Genomic DNA, 15,085 nt, shown 5'->3' with positions numbered 1-15,085 from the left:
TTTTAGAATTGTTTTTTTTTTTTTTTTTTTTTTTATTTTTCTGAAGCTGGAAACGGGGAGAGACAGTCAGACAGACTCCCGCATGCGCCCGACCGGGATCCACCCGGCACGCCCACCAGGGGCGACGCTCTGCCCATCCTGGGCGTCGCCATGTTGCGACCAGAGCCACTCTAGCGCCTGGGGCAGAGGCCACAGAGCCATCCCCAGCGCCCGGGCCATCTTTGCTCCAATGGAGCCTTGGCTGCGGGAGGGGAAGAGAGAGACAGAGAGGAAAGCGCGGCGGAGGGGTGGAGAAGCAAATGGGCGCTTCTCCTGTGTGCCCTGGCCGGGAATCGAACCCGGGTCCTCCGCACGCTAGGCCGAGGCTCTACCGCTGAGCCAACCAGCCAGGGTTAGAATTGTTTTAACTAAAACAGTTTGTATCTTTCTCATATTTTTCTTCAAGAACACATGTACATCATTATTTTAACAAAAAGCATACTTTTTAAATTTCAGGTATTAATGGGACAAGAGCACAGGCATAAGAACTATGTCAAAAAAAAAAGATAAATCTGTATCAAGTTCTAAAGCAATTACAAAATCCTTTTTGCACAACCCTACCTCTCAGTCACAGAATATAGGTAAGAAGTGATCTTCCTGTAACTGATGGATAAACTAAACATAGTACCAGCCCACACAATGGAATATTATTCAGCCTTGAAAAGGAATGAAGTTCTGATATATGCTACAACATGGATGGACCTTCAAAACATTATCCTAAGTAAAAGAAGCCAGACACAAAAGGTCACATTATATGACTTCAGACTATGCAGATCCAAAGAGACAAAGAACAGTATTAGTGGTGACCGGGAACTGGAAGAATGGAAGGAACAGTGAGCAACTAAGGGACACAGGGCTTCTTATGGATGTATGATGAAAAAGTGCGGGATTTAGATAGTGGCGATGGATGCACTACTTTGTAAATATACTAAAGACAACTGAACTGTACACTAAAATAGTGAACTTTATGGTATGTTCATTATATCTCAATAAAAAATAATAACAGGAAAAAAGAAACAGTTAAATAGAGACAACTATTTCTATAAATTTTGCTACAAAAAAGGCTAAGTAAATGGGGATGAAAGTAGGGTCAAGAGAAAGCATCTTTAAGGGGGGGGAAGATAACCTTTATATGCTGATGAATGCTCTAACAGAAAACAAAATTGTGATGTACGAACACTGGAGTGGAGGGTTCTTAGAGCAATATCCTCGAGTAACTGAGAGGGGATGGGAGCTAGTATAACAAGTGAAGTGCTGTCTTGGAAAGACACACAGTACATCTATGGCAACAGGAGGGCAGAATGCGTGGGGACAGAGTGCTTCTGTTTTCTTAGTGATGTAGGAAGCAAGGTCATCAGCGGAGTGGGAGAGAAGGCATTATGGGCTTAAAGAAAAAAGGAGCAGTATAAAAGAGCTGTCTAGCGAAGTGGCAGGTGAATGGACTAGGTACTATGGTTGTCTGGCAGCATTAAGGATCCACTTAGGTTCAAGGTTGTGAATGTAAAAATAAGATCAGTTAGCACAGGTGTGGGAGTATGGGTACATGTGCACATGTGTTTTCCAGCTACGTTCAAGTGCACAAGGACAGAGTAGGAGAGTCAGGTTTAACTAGGGCTATTAAGTTTTGCCAAGTCAATATGATAAAGAGAGAAGGCCATGGGAGTTAAGTGCAAATATATATATATTTGTATAATGATCAACTATGGAATTTAGGCAGAGTGGGAAAGGAAGTGAGAACATCAAGATAAAAGACAATGGGCCCTGGCCGGTTGGCTCAGCGGTAGAGCGTCGGCCTAGCGTGCGGAGGACCCGGGTTTGATTCCCGGCCAGGGCACACAGGAGAAGCGCCCATTTGCTTCTCCACCCCTCCGCCGCGCTTTCCTCTCTGTCTCTCTCTTCCCCTCCCGCAGCCAAGGCTCCATTGGAGCAAAGATGGCCCGAGCACTGGGGATGGCTCTGTGGCCTCTGCCTCAGGCGCTTGAGTGGCTCTGGTCGCAACATGGCGACGCCCAGGATGGGCAGAGCATCGCCCCCTGGTGGGCAGAGCATCGCCCCTGGTGGGCGTGCCGGGTGGATCCCGGTCGGGCGCATGCGGGAGTCTGTCTGACTGTCTCTCCGTTTCCAGCTTCAGAAAAATGAAAAAAAAAAAAAAAAAAAAGATAAAAGACAATGAAAAAGTGGTAGGATCAATGGATCAAAGATCCGTGGTCTAACTGAGGTCCATGGAAAACAAGATCACTAGAGGAGGAGAGTTCAAGTAATCAGAGGCCAATGTGCCAGAAGAATCATCTAGTCATCCCTAAATGCTCCAGCTCAAGAAATCATTCCTGTTTCCGAACAGCAAATGGATTCTTATAATTATCAAATTAATTTTGCATTCAGCTGTCATTTATATGCCCTCTCCAACTCAAATATTGGCAAGTCCCATGCATTTTAATCTATTTATTTTACCTATGTATTCAGTAACTTACATAAATTTCCTACTATATTCCTGGGCATATTCCAGGTGCTAATAAATACTAACTGATAGATACAGAACCCTGATGAACTACAAACCCTACAGTGCGGGAATGAAAAGATGGACAAGTGAGCAATTGTCTTTTCCCGATCACATATATCAGAAACAATTTCTCACCAACTTACAGTGTCTGCCTTTCAGACTACAACACACACAATTAATTTACCTATCATTGTCCTTCAGATGTACTGCTCAAAGACACTGCAGCTGGTGAGGCAATTTTCTACGTTTGGCTTCAAAATTATACACTATTAGTAATTGAAATGAGAGGGGACAGAGCCATTTCATCAAAGAAAAGCTTCTGTTTTAACATTGTTTTAACTAAAACAGTTTGTATCTTCCACACATATTTCTTCAAGAACACATGCACATTATTATTTTGACAAAAAGCATACTTTTTACATTTTAGAAAGTAATAAATAAATAAATAAACCTATATTGAGTTCTAATTTACAAAATCCCCTGTAAAGCCCACTTAGTCACTGACTGTAGGTAATAAGTGATCTTCCTGTACCCAGTGGTCACATCTCTGTCCATCAGATTAAGCAGCACAGGGACCTTTTTAAGCTAGATGCTGTGCCCTCACACCCCCAGAAGATAATTTAATTGGTCTGGGGTGGAATCTAGGTTATCAGTATTTTTGAAACTCTCCAAGATTCTGACATACAGCCATGTTTGAGAACTACAGATCTAATCTAGCCCCTTGCTCTGTACAGGCAGCCCATGTCTCTCCTGCACTTCAGATTTCATATCAACTGCCTTCTATACATCTCCACTGAAGGGTTGCATGCACATCCTAATGCAAATGCCCGAGCCTAAAGTCAGCATCTTCTTCCCAAACGTATTTTCTCCTGCATTTCTGTTCTTTAACGTTAAGATTGTAAAACATAACTTAAAGAAAAATGCATAAAACATACAAGCACAATTTAATAGTCCTAAAAAAAGTGCCCTTATTATAATTGTCAGTATCAGCCAGATCAAGAAATACACAACTTAGAGCACCTCCGTCTCTTATACTTCTTATCTTGGCAGGTATTCCAATTCACCTTCTCACTCAGGTGAAGATCAGGGGGTTTATCAGCGTAAAATTTCTCCTTATCCCCCTATATCCAAGTAATTCCAAGTACTGAGGATTTTACTGCTAAATATCTTCGCTCTTCCTTTTTGCTGCCATTTTCTTTTTTCGTATTTTTCCGAAGCTGGAAATGGGGAGGCAGACAGACAGACTCCCGCATGCGCCTGACTGGGATCCACCCAGCATGCCCACCAGGGTGCAATGCTCTGTCCATCTGGGGCATTGCTCTGCCGCAATCAGAGCCATTCTAGCGCCTGAGGCCACAGAGCCATCCTCAGCGCCCGGACCAACTTTGCTCCAATGGAGCCTCGGCTGCGGGAGGGGAAGAGAGAGACAGAGAGGAAGGAGAGGGGGAAGCGCCCGTCTGCTTCTCCTGTGTGCCCTGGCTGGAAGTGGAACCTGGGACTCCTGCACGCCAGGCCAACGCTCTACCACTGAGCCAACCGGCCAGGGCCTGCTGCCATTTTCTTAGTCAAGGATCTCAGTAAGATGAAACTACCTCCAGCTCATCAAATAAAATTATTTTTTATTTATTTTTTATTTATTTTTGACAGAGACAGAGAGAGAGCCAGAGAGAGGGAAAGATAGGGACCGATAGACAGGAAGAGAGGGAGAGATGGGAAGCATCAATTCTTCACTGCGGCTCCTTAGTTGTTCATTGATTGCTTTCTCATATGTGCCCTGACCGGGAGGCAAGGCCTACAGCAGAGCGCGTGACCCTTGCTCAAGCCAGCGACCTTGGGCTTCAAGCTAACAATCTTTGAGCTCAAGCCAGCTACCATAAGGTCATGTCTATGATCCCACACTCAAGCCAGCAACCCCGTGCTCATGCCAGCGACCTTGGGGTTTCAAACCTGGGTCCTCCGCATCCCAGTCCAATGGTCTATCCACTACGCCACCGCCTGGTCAAGCATGAAATGATTTCTTAAGGAAACAAACCTGATTATCACCTATTCTTTCTGGCTTGCCATATCTTACTTAGCAAAGTAAGGTTCTCCATGAACTGGTCCTGATCTGATCTAATCTCAATCTTAGCCCTCACCCTCTCTCCTCTAACAAATCTGCTCCACTCCAAAAATGATACTACACACATACTAACATGCTTACAATGACCTGAAAACACTATGCCATTTCCTAGCTTTCTACTGCTGCTCTGTAAAGCATACCCTTCCTCACCACTGCTGTACTTGAATTTATCTTTCAAACGCCACTCAGCCATCAATGTCTCCAGGAAGCTGGGCCTGACCCCCTACTTCATCACTAAATAGTGATTCCTTCTCTGTTCTTGTCTTTAGAATTTCTTAGCACACTTGTAGTTCAAAAGATTTTTCAATGTCAGCCTCACTTACAATAAATAGCCTCATACTTGCTCTGGGAACTGTCACTTTTTTTTTTAGATTTTTATTTATTTATTTTAGAGAGAGGAGAGCAAGAGGGTAGGGGAAAGGAGCAGGAAGCATCAACTCCCAGTAATTATTTATCATAATGCCTTGACCAAGCAAACCTGGGTTTTGAACTGGCAACCCACGCATTCCAGGTTGATGCTCTGTCCACTGCACCACTACAGGTCAGGTGGAACTGTCTCTTCTGGTCCCCTCACTTTGCTCCATCCACAAAAGTAGGTTTCCAACAGGAGCTGTGTACTTCAAAACCCTGCCCTCAAGCACAGCTGGACCAGGGTTGGGCCAATCAGACTCTATCTCCCAGGGATTTGTAGTCAAAATTAGAAAATTAGTGCCAATGTGGCTGAAAACTGTTAGTTGTAAAAGAAAGGCTGTGGGGTGTGGCCATATTCTACCACATGTACTAAAGAAGAGAAAGCAGATCTTCAAAGAGAAAATAAACAGATGGGCAGAGAGAAAGAGGTAAAAGGAGACAGCCCTGTGCACCTCCAGTTCTTGGTTCCAGTCCTTCCTAAAGCTCCTCTGAATTCTTCTCCTTTAGTTCTGAAAGCAAGACCTGTACCTTTAGATGCTGCTGGTTTCTGTTATTTGCAACTAAAAGGTCCAAATACAATACTGAATTTACTTTCATATATATATATATATATATATATATATATATATATATATATATACACACATATATATATCCTGTTAGTACCAGGCAGGCAGAAGCTGTGTCTTCATCTATCTGCCAGACTGGCACACACCCTGGAAAATGCCAGGTGCTCAATTAATGACTGCCATCCATGCCACACTTTTTAAAAAGTATAAACAAGTATTCAACTCTAGCTAATTATTTGCATGTCAAAGTATTTAGGAGTAAACTGTAAAAATGTCTGCAACTTATTTTGAAATACATCAAAAATAAGATGAAATGATAGTGGGATGGATAGACATATGATAAAGCAAATAAAAGAAAATGCTAACTCTTTAGGTTGAACTACTTTAGAATATATGTGTTCTTTGTACAATTCGACTTTTTTTGCAGTTTAAACTTTTTATTTTTTAAGATTTTATTTATTAATTTTTTTTTAGAGAGAGGAGAAAAAGAAAGAAAGGGGGTGGGGAGGCATCAACCCATAGTCGTTGCTTCTTTTTTTTTAAATTATTTTATTCATTCATTTTTACAGAGAGAGAGAGAGAGAAAGGAGAGAGAGACAAGGTGGGGAGGAGCAGGAAGAATCAACTCTCATATGTGCCTTGACCAGGCAAGCTCCAGGTTTTGAACCGAAGACCTCAGCATTCCGGGTCGACCCTCTATCCACTGTGCCACCACAGGTCAGGCCCATTGCTTCTTGTATGTACCTTGACTGGGCAAGCTCAGAGTTTTGAACTGGTCGCCTCAGCGTTCCCAGTCAACACTGCACCACCCCAGGTCAGGCTAAACTTTTTAATAAAAAATGCTTAACCTGACCTGGGGTGGCGCAGTGGATAAAGCGTCGACCTGGAACACTGAGATCGCCAGTTCAAAATCCTGGGAGTTGATGCTTCCTGCTCCTCCCCCCTTCTTTTTCTCTCTCTCTCTCTCTCTCTCTCTCTCTCTCTCTCTCTCTCTCATCTATCCCTTTCTCCTCTCTAATATGAATAAAGTCTTTAAAAAATAATAAAATGCTTAGAAAACAATATAACAGCAATTGCACTAACTTAACATGGGAAAAGTCCATATTACAACTTATTCATTAACTGATTTTATTGGCCTCTGCCTTAAAATGGAAATTCAAAGGACTTTAACGGGAAGATGGATACCTAGGTGCTTTCCTTTCACTGGATAGGTTTTCAAAGTGTTTTTGTCCCAGTTCACAAGCTTAGTTCACAGGCTTATTTCACAGTGACAGCAGTGAGGTACAATTAAAATGTAAAACTAAATACTTCCAATTTCATGCCTCCTTTAAAACTAGTTTTAGAAAATGTATTAAAGTTAGATAGAATAATTCAAGTTTCTATTATCAAGACCATTCATCAGGACAAAAGAAAAAGAGCTGGTAGCTATGTATTTAACCTTTTCTTTACAAGTCAGAAAAACACATCAGAAGAATAATAATTAGGAGATAAGAGTCAGAATCACAGACTGCTAAATCTCAAAAAGACTAATACTGCAAGATCCTAATTTCTCAGAAAGAATTAAGACCCAAAAAGTTGAAGAATCTTGCCCAAGGTCACCAAACTTTGTGTGTGTGTGTGTGTGTGTGTGTGTGTGTGAGAGAGAGAGAGAGAGAGAGAGAGAGAGAGAGAGAGAGAGAGAGAGAGAGAAACAGACAGACAGACAGGAAGGGAGAGAGATGGGAAGCATCAATTCTTCATTGCAGCTCCTTAGTTGTTCATTGATTGCTTTCTCATATGTTCCTTGACCGGGGTGGGGGTGGCTACAGCAGAGCGAGTGACCCTTTGCTCAAACCAGCGATCATAGGGTCATGTCTATGATCCCACGCTCAACCCAGCAACCCCGCGCTCAAGCTGGATGAGCTCGCACTCAAGCTGGATGAGCCCATGCTCAAGCTGGCGACCTTGGGGTTTCAAACCTGGGTCCTCCATGTCCCAGTCTGACTGTCTATCTGCTGGGCCACCGCCTGGTCAGGCAGTTTTTAATTTTATTGATGAGTAATATTAGATGAAGTGCCTCATCTCACCTTACATATTTTCTATTTGTCCAACTAGTTCAATTTTTTTTTTTTTTGGTACTAGGCATTCAGGTTATACATACAAGTAAATATAAGAATCACATTATGACCAGGGTTCAAATAACATACCTTATCTTACCTGTGGTGGTGCAGTGGATAAAGCGTCAACCTGGAACACTGAGATTGCCAGTTCGAAACCCCGGGCTTGCCTGGTCAAGGCACATATGGGAATTGATGCTTCCTGCTCCTCCCCGCTCTATCTCTTTCCTCTCTCTATCTCTCTAAAATAAAAATAAATAAATAAAATCTAAAAAAATAAATAAAATAAAATGCTTTCTAAAAAAAACCCAACAACATCCCTTATAATTCACTGTAACTGAACTTCATTAAAATGGCCTAAAAGAGCTGTCCTATTGTTTTAGGAAAATAAAAAGGCACAAACAGAATTTTAGCAGGACATTTGCTTGCATTTCTTGTCTGTGTTGTAGAAGGCCAAATAAATACTCCTCCAAGAAGTGAATAACTCAAAGCTGCAGAAGTTGGAGGATAAACCTTTTTTTAAAACTCAGTCTATTCTCTAAAGCAGTGGTTGACAAACTCACTAGTCAACAGAGCCAACTATCAACATTGATTGATATTTCTTTTGAGAGCCAAATCTTTTAAACCTAAACTAGATAGCTAGGTACATTTCTTATGGAGGTAGCGCCCGCACGTGGTATTTTGTGGAACAGCCACACTCAAGGCGCCAAAGAGCTGCATGTGGCTCGCACGCCACGGTTTGCCAACCAGGGCAGTCTAATCTATTAGTTAATTCAGAGTATTATGCTAAAATAATGGATTACAGAAGATATGCATAACTGTATTTATTCTTACAAAAGCATTCAAAGAATGCTAGTTCGTGTTTTAGAAAGACCCCAATTAGCCCTGGCCGGTTGGCTCAGTGGTAGAGCGTCGGCCTAGCGTGTGGAGGACCCGGGTTCGATTCCCGGCCAGGGCACACAGGAGAAGCGCCCATTTGCTTCTCCACCTCTCCGCCGCGCCTTCCTCTCTGTCTCTCTCTTCCCCTCCCGCAGCCAAGGCTCCACTGGAGCAAAGATGGCCCAGGTGCTGGGGATGGCTCTGTGGCCGCTGCCTCAGGCGCTAGAGTGGCTCTGGTCACAACATGGCGACGCCCAGGATGGGCAGAGCATCGCCCCCTGGTGGGCAGAGCGTTGCCCCTGGTGGGCGTGCCAGGTGGATCCCGGTCGGGCGCATGCGGGAGTCTGTCTGACTGTCTCTCCCCAGCTTCAGAAAAATGCAAAAAAAAAAAAAAAAAAAGAAAGACCCCAATTAGGCTTTAGTGAATTTACAATGCAGCCACTGTATTTCTATTGATAGCTTGTCAGACAATAGAAAATCTAATAAAGACTGGATCACTTAAGGTACAACTTTAGCAAAATACACTGTTATCCCAGAGAGCAAACTGCTATCCCAGATGCAAACTGAATGGTATTTCTTTGATCTTTGTCCTTTTCGTGGCAAAACTATAGCTGTAAGGAATGTTGGAGGGATAGTTTGCTATATGGAAAATAAATTTAAACCCTGCTACATCTATTAAAATTCGGCTGTACTCAAATCACTTCCTCTGAATTAATTTAGAAATTGAGTGCTTAACAAGATAGGGTTTCAAGAAAAAACGTTTTTAAAAAAAATCAACTAAAATGAGCTTTCTGCCTTTGTTGTATTAAAATGGGAGCATGCAGAAGTCTCCAATCTACTTTTTGATTAATAATCCATCTGTAGAAATACTTAACATTCTGCCACAGTCCACAGCTTCCAATCCCAAATCAGATTTACCACATATTCTGCAGCTAAAAATCAAAATCACTTCACCAAGAACATTTCAACATTAATGTAATACTCAAAATACTAAAGAATGTCACCTTACCTATTATATTAGCAAGGACCAGAGGTCACTAAATACCTATATAAAATTGAGCCACATACTGACGTGGGCATCTGCTCTATCACGCACTGTATGGGGGATTCAGCCAAAGTATTTCAGGGCTCTAATTCAACAGCTAGGCTTACTTAACTAACACAATAGCCAACTTCACACAAGGTGATGAGTGCAACTATAAAATCCCTAACAGAAACTTAAAAAGCTTCTAACACCCTCACACAAGGGAAGACATAAAAGATAAAATAAAATTCCCAGTATGACAGTTTCCCAGAAAGATATTATTTGAGAAGACTGCAAAACATAGTAGATAAAGAGAATAGGCCCTAAAATCAGACTGCATGGGTTCAAATCCCTGTTCCACAACTAAGTGTGTAACTTTGGGATAGGAAATTAACCTCTGTCTCACGTGTAGAGTGGGAATAAACTCAGTGTTCAACTCACTGAGCTGCTGTGACATTTATGTGGAAAAAAAACAAATTTTGGTGTAAGTTGGAACACACCCTAGGCTATCACTTACTGACCCTACCACAGTTGTAAAATCATAACCTAGAACATAAAAACAAAACTAAGCCACAAGAAAACGAATACTGCATATCCTTCCGCCGCATGCAACCAAACTAGATTGCCATGTAGTCCATAAATAGGACGCTAATGGCAGCTAAAGCACTCACGTCTCAATTTTTTAAAGTTTTTATGGGAGTGTTGTAAACGCAAAACGTCATTACGTCAAGACTGTTGTAACCCGAGGACCCCCCCCCGTATATGGTGCAAGGGCACTCAGTAAATGTTAACTTTTATTATAAAAATTAAAAATTCATCATAACACTGCACAATTTCACCGAGTTGATCATGTACAATATCAATATAGAAAAATGCTTTGAACCACCTACTTGGTGGTGCAAACTATTCTACTGTTACATATGTAATTAAACTAGACTCCTTTACCTTAAAGGAAAATCAAAACCATCTAACTTCTAGTAATCAAAAAAGACAGCTGCAGAAAAGAAGCATGAGCTAGGATCTGGCTGTTCACAGACCATGACAGTGACCAAGAGAGAACAGTGCACTGTATTAAAGCAGCCCAATTTCAGCACAGGCTGTACAGCCACTCTGATGGCATTGTTTTCCAGAACAAAAAGTCATCCTAGCATCCCACATATGCACATGAATTTATAAATAGTTGAGGTCCAAATAAACTAAAGATGTGACAGGAGACTAACCAAGGAAATTTCAGAAAAATTTCCTGCCTTTCTAACAGTAACTCTTATAGTATAAAATAAAGGGAGCTTTGTTATTTACACACATAGAAGAAACCTGTAATGAACATTAAACCTAGATATACCATAAAAGCAATTCCATATTTTAAAAAAAGGCACTCTGAAAATAAACTCTACACTATAACACCATCTAGAGAACAGGCATGATTTCAATAAATCACAAAGGGAGAAAGGTAAATTCAATTACAACACTACAAAAGTTTAAGAATGAGAATCTCTAATGTGACTAATGATTTCCTCAACAGTGGCAGTGACATTTACGTTTTGCTACCTCTAAAAATAAACAATATATAAAACAAAACAAAAAATAAAACAAGTTCTGTTAGTATGGAATGTCAATCCTGCTTTCCGTGCCTGTCCAAATCTTTCCTCTTTTTCCTGGGCCACATGTAGTTTCATTGCCCAATGAGGCCGAAAGAAGGTGTCTGCTCTGACCTCTTTCTGAGTACCTGGACCACTAAGTTAGGCACTAGGGTGCAGAACGCTGTGCACTCAGTTGAGTAGGCCTAATCACTGACAGCAAAGCTGAAGGGCAGGATTGTCATCTCCTTTTGCTATGTTATTCCTACAGCTAGAGCAAATGATTATCGCCTGCAATTTACAAATGCTTCACACAGAGGTAGGCACTATAGAGAAGAACTGATGAAGCAAGCTTAAAAAATGAGTACCTGTGGGCCCTGGCCGGTTGGCTCAGTGGTAGAGCATCGGCCTGGCATGCAGAAGTCCCAGGTTCAATTCCCGGCCAGGGCACACAGGAGAAGCGCCCATCTGCTTCTCCACCCCTCCCCCTCTCCTTCCTCTCTGTCTCTCTCTTCCCCTCCCGCAGCCAAGGCTCCACTGGAGCAAAGATGGCCCGGGCGCTGGGGATGGCTCGGGCGCTGGGGATGGCTCCTTGGCCTCTGCCCCAGGCGCTAGAGTGGCTCTGGTCGCGGCAGAGCGATGCCCTGGAGGGGCAGAGCATCGCCCCCTGGTGGGCAGAGCGGGCAGAGCGTCGCCCCCTGGTGGGCATGCCAGGTGGATCCCAGTCTGGCGCATGCGAGAGTCTGTCTGACTCTCTCTCCCCGTTTCTAGCTTCGGAAAAATACAAACAAAAAATAAAAAATTAAGTACCTGTGAACCAGCCACCCCACGCAAGTACTACTACCTACCACTGTAGATGAAGGAACTCATACAGTCACCTTCCCAGCAGCCTCAGGGGGATACAGGCTCAAAGGGACTCAGTCATGTCACTAAGCTATTATGATAGATCCCTTATTCAAACCAGCTTTTCTGGCTGAAAAGCCGGTTTTTTTGCACCATACCTTATTCTATCAATACTACCTGGATTTACTCTTCTCTGCCTACTTAAGTCCTGCCTATTCTTCAAGCCACAACTCCAAGAAATCCTCTTCAACTATCATAGCTTATACTTTACTATTCTTTTTTACTTCTTTTCACCAAAGTTCAATAAAAGCAAGATCCATATTTTTTCACACTTCTTTTGTTGTCTCCCCTAATTTCAGCATTATGCCAACCCAGAGTAGTTACTCAATCACTGTATATAAAATGAATTTTCTTAATGAAACCATTACACTGTTACACACGTAAAACTCTAGTATTGTTTGCCCATCATACCAAACAAAACCCGGGAGTCCTGCATTTTCTTTAATATTATCAAGTTTACAAATTCAAAGGGGCAAACTAGAAAGAGACAGGCAAGAACAGCTAAACATTTGTGTGCAGGTGGTTGTGAGGACATAGTTTTCTGCTCATTTGGGTAATTATTTAAGAGTGTAGTGTCTGGATTGTATGCTTAGCTTTGAAAGAAACTGTCGAGTGGTTTTCCTTAAATGGCCTGTATTACTCATTGCTCACAAAAATTAGGGGATATTTTATCAGTTCATATTCATTTTGAAATAGCCCCTAACTCTGCTCACAGAAACTAGGGACTATTTTATAGCTTCATATTCATTTTGAAATATCTCCTAACTTTTGTGAGCAGTATATAAAGTACTCTCAGACGTTAACAGTAAAAAAAATCTAATTAGAAAATGGGCAAAAGATATGAACAAGTATTTCACTGAAAAGGCCATAACGATGGCAAATAAGAGCATGAGAATATGTTCAGTATCATTAGCCATCACAGAAATACAAATTAAAACCATAATGTATCACTACATATTTATCTGAATGGCTAAAACAATTCACTGTTGGTAGAAATGCAAAATATACAATAGTTCTCACAAAAATGAGGGGATATTTCAAAAATGAGTATGAAGCAATAAAATATCCCCTCATTTTTGTGAGTAATATAGGTTATTTTTTGTATAAGATAATGAGGCTTTAACCAATGCTCTTTCTTCTTTGGCCTGTGAATGTTAGTTCCTCCAGCATTATTTGCTGAAAAGCCTATGCTTTCTCCGTTGCTTTTCTCCCTTTACTTTTGCACCTTTGTCAAACTCAATTGGGCGTGTTTGTGTGGATCTATTTCTGGATTCTTTATTCTGTTCTATTGATCTATGTGTCTATCCTTCTGCCAATACCTTGATTACAGTAGCTATGTGAGAAGTCTTTAAGGCAACCAGTGAGTGTAAATGGGACAAGTTGATGCTTCTGTCTCTCCCTCTCCCCCCTCCCTCACGAAACTCCCCCTCAAATCAATAAAACTTTTATTTTTTAGCTTTAAATTGGATGGAGTGATTCCTCCCTTTTGTGTTTTCAAAGTTGTTTTAGCAATTCCAGGTCTTGATAGGAATGTAAATCTATAGACCGATTGGTGGAGAACTGATAGCTTTGCTATGGTGCATCTCTACCATTGGGTTTTAATAGCTTGGAATGAAATGAGAACTAGTTTTGTGCAGAAAGTACTCAAAAGTACTTAAATGGGACAGAGACATTTGTTTATAGCTAGCATTTGTCAACTTTATACCTCCACTCCTTTGGGTGCTTTAAAAACACTATTCATAGAGCAATGGAAATGGAAGCAATTGTTAATTTATTCATAAATGTGGGGGTTTTTTTGTATTTTTCTGAAGTGAGAAGTGGAGAGCAGAGACAGACTCCCGCGTGCGCCCAACCAGGATCCACCCACATGCCCACCAGGGAAAATGCCTGGCACATCTGGAGCGTTGCTCTGTTGCAACCAGAGTCATTCTACTGAATAGTTCCTGAGGCAGAGGCCATAGAGCCATCCTCAGCGCCCGGGCCAACTTTGCTCCAATGGAGCCTTGGCTGTGGGAGGGTGAGAGAGAGATAAAAGATAGAGGGAAGGGTGGAGAAGCAGATGGGCACGTCTACTGTGTGCCCTGGCCGGGAATCGAACCCAGGACTTCCACACGCCAGGCTGACGCTCTACCACTAAGCCAATCAGCCATGGCAGTCAGGGCACACATGAGAAGCGACCATCTGCTTCTCTTCCCTCCCTCTCCCCCTTCTCTCTCTCTTCCCCTCTCACAACCAGTGGCTCCATTGGTTCAAGCATCGCCCCGGATACTGAGGATAGCTTGGTTGATTTGAGCATTGGCCCAAGACAGGGGTTGACAAGTGGATCCTGGTTGGGGCACATGCAAGAGTCTGTTACTCTATCTCCCCTCCTCTCACTTAAAAAAAAAGCCCTGGTCAGCTGGCTCAGTGAATAGAGCATTGGCCCAGCATATGGACATCCCAGGTTCGATTCCTAGTCAGGGCACACAAGAGAAGCAACCACCTGTTTCTCTCCCTCTCTTCTTTCTCTCTTGCTTCCCCTCCCACAGGCGGTGGCCTGATTGGTCCGAGTATCAGCCCTGAGGCTAGGTTGGTCCAACCACATCAGGCTCAGGTGCTAAAAATAGCTAGGCTGATTCGAGCAACAGCCCCAGACAGGGGTTGCTGGGTGGATTCTGGTCAGGGTGCATGCAGGAGTCTTATCTCCCCTCCTCTCACTTTAAATAAATGAATTTAATTTAAAATTTAAAAACCTATTCTGTATACCGTAATGGTGGATACATATGCACTTGTCAAAACCCATAGGATGTACAACACAAAGAGATAACCCTAATGTAAACTGTGGACTTTAGCTAATAATGTACAATATTAATAATGGTCCATCAATTTTAACAAATGTACCATACTAATACAAGATGTTAATAAAAGGTGAAACCAGCAAAGCAGGAAAGTATATATGGAAACTCTCTGTATTAACTGACCAGTTTTC

General features: G+C 42.2%; 1 protein-coding gene across 3 annotated transcripts in view; it reads right to left on the bottom strand.

Moving 5' to 3' along the window:
• The window catches only part of STRBP (spermatid perinuclear RNA binding protein), a 154,233-nt gene that overhangs the window by 107,218 nt on the left and 31,930 nt on the right, over positions 1–15,085 (bottom strand). The window contains exon 2 of one of the 3 annotated variants that reach the window (XM_066256274.1): positions 7,835–7,976. The exons of the other annotated variants lie outside the window; for them this stretch is intronic. The gene's annotated coding sequence lies outside the window, so the exon portion shown is untranslated. The remainder of the gene's footprint in view (positions 1–7,834; positions 7,977–15,085) is intronic. 3 annotated transcript variants of the gene reach the window in all.

This window comes from Saccopteryx bilineata, chromosome 2, assembly GCF_036850765.1.
Source record: "Saccopteryx bilineata isolate mSacBil1 chromosome 2, mSacBil1_pri_phased_curated, whole genome shotgun sequence".
Taxonomy (NCBI): domain Eukaryota; kingdom Metazoa; phylum Chordata; class Mammalia; order Chiroptera; family Emballonuridae; genus Saccopteryx; species Saccopteryx bilineata.
The sequence above is the reverse complement of the archived record's forward strand: the minus strand, read 5'-3'. Positions and strand labels throughout refer to the sequence as shown.